This window comes from Octodon degus, unplaced genomic scaffold (genome assembly GCF_000260255.1).
Source record: "Octodon degus isolate 3935 unplaced genomic scaffold, OctDeg1.0 scaffold00012, whole genome shotgun sequence".
Taxonomy (NCBI): Eukaryota; Metazoa; Chordata; class Mammalia; order Rodentia; family Octodontidae; genus Octodon; species Octodon degus.
This window is the reverse complement of record NW_004524588.1, coordinates 10829440-10831648: the sequence shown is the minus strand read 5'-3', so window position 1 is coordinate 10831648 and position 2209 is coordinate 10829440. Positions and strand designations below refer to the sequence as shown.

Sequence of the window (2209 nt, the reverse complement as noted above, 5' to 3'; positions counted from 1 at the left end):
GCTGTTAACTACTAATATCCCAAATGTACTTACCTGCAAAGTGATTTTAAAAAAGAAGGTAAACTGGGGCAAGAAGTATGAAAAGCACATGGTGTTACTCTTCTCATTTGAACATACGGGACAAGGGAGGGAGAGGGAGTAAGGAAGGAAGGGACAAGGGAAAGGAGACTAGAAGGAAAAAATGGAAACAAAGCTTTTGTAAATAAGGAGTGGAAGTTGAAAGTGAGATTGAAAGGAGAGGAGGGCAATGGGGAAAAAATAGAGCTCTATGATCCAAACTTACTTTAATTCATCTTTTCTATATAATGCCAGCCTACCTCTAGTACTGTTACAGTAACAGAAAACAGACTAAGCTGGACATGGTTGCACACTCCTGGGATTCCAACAGCCTGGAAGCCTGAGGCAGGAAGATCATGAGTTTGAGCTCATCCTGAGCAGTTTTATGATTTAGTGAGACCCTGTCTCAAAACTGAAAAAGCAATCTTGCAAGATGGTGGGTGAAAAAACTGAGAAGCCAGACACTAAAGAGAAGAAACCTGAAGCCAAGAAGGCTGCCACCAGTGGCACTGGTATAAAGGGTCAGGTGAAAGCAAAAAAGTCCAAGAAGGGGCAACCCTACTACAGCCAAGGTCCTGTCCTGTTTAGAGGGATTGATAGGTACTCCTGGTTTGCTATGTGTTACAGAAAGGCTCTGTACAAGAGAAAATACACAACTGCTAAATGAAAGGTTGAGAACAAAAAGAAGAAAGTTCTTGCTACAATCACAAAACCAGTTGGTAGGAACAAGAATGGAGGTATCCAGATGGTTAAGCTTCGAAAAATGCCTAGATACTACCCTTCTGAAGATGTGCCCTGAAGGCTCTCGAGCCACAGCAAGAAACCCTTCAGTCAGCATGTGCGGAAACTTCGAGCTAGCATCACTCCCAGCACCATCTTGATCATCCTCACTGGGTGTCACAGAGGCAAGAGAGTGGTCTTCCTGAAGCCGTTGGCCAGTGGCTTTCTACTTGTGACTGGGCCTCTTAGCCTTAATCACGTTCCTCTGTGAAGAACACACCAGAAATTTGTCATTGCCACCTCTACAAAACTTGGTATTAGCAAAATGAAAATCCCCAAACCTCACTGATGCTTACTTCAAGAAGCAGCTGCGGAAACCCAGACACCAGGAGGGTGAGATCTTCGACACTGAGAGACACCAGATTGAGCAGCACAAAATGGATTACAAAGCAGTGGACTCACAGATTTTAGCAAAAGTCAAAGCTGTTCCTCAGCTTCAGGTCTACCTGCAATCTGGTTTTGCTCTAACAAATAGAATTTATCCTCATAAATTAGTGTTCTAAATTTCTAACAACCTAATGAAATAACTGATACATTTTTTTTCAATCTGAAAAAAACATAAACAAAAGGGTGAGTGATGTAACTCAGGGCAAAGGCCTGGTTCAACCCTCAATACTGAGAAAAATAAAATAAGGAGAGGGAAAGCTGCAGGACCCTTAGGTTCAGGAAAGAAGTTTGAGAATTTAGGATTTGTGGATACAATTATGCTGAAGTTCAGTCGTAACTGGCCTCCCCTTTTGTTAGCCAGAGAACAGATGTCCCACAGTGATGTCCGAGGGGCCGGGGAGATAGCTCAAAAGAATAAGCGCTTGTCTGGCAAGTGCAAGGACCTGAGTTCAATCCCCAGTTCAAAAAAAAAAAAAGAAGAAGAGGAAGAGGAAGCGGCAGCAGCAGCAGCAGCAGCCGCAGCCACCACAGTGATGTCTGCATCCCTGGACACGCCTGAGCTCAGCTGCGTGCCTGGCTGCCGCTTCCCTTTGAAATGAGCTCGCTTTCCTGTGGCCCAAAGCTCCGAAACACCAGTCACATCTCCTTTCTCTACTGGATCTTGCACCGTTCAAGCACAACATGTTCATAAATCCCAGTTAGGCCCAGACTCACTCGCTTTCCCTGTCATCTTCAAATGAAATCAGGGTTTTTCTCTCAGCATTTTTTAACTTCGTTTTTGTTTTTTTGAGACAAGTTCTCACTGTGCAGTCAGGGCTGGCCTTAAATACACAGGGATCCTTCTGCCTCAGCCTCCCAACTGCTGGGATCATAGTTGTGCACCACCACACCCGGTTTATGCTTTGTGAAGCGTGTCTTTTAGTACCGCAGCACACCGCTGTGAACGTAACTTATCTTGTACTTGTTTTAGGATATGCAGTAGTGC

General features: G+C 44.5%; 1 pseudogene; it reads left to right on the top strand.

The window, feature by feature from the left end:
• Positions 1–490: 490 nt before the first annotated feature.
• LOC111815177 lies at positions 491–1340 on the top strand (annotated as a pseudogene).
• Positions 1341–2209: the final 869 nt, after the last annotated feature.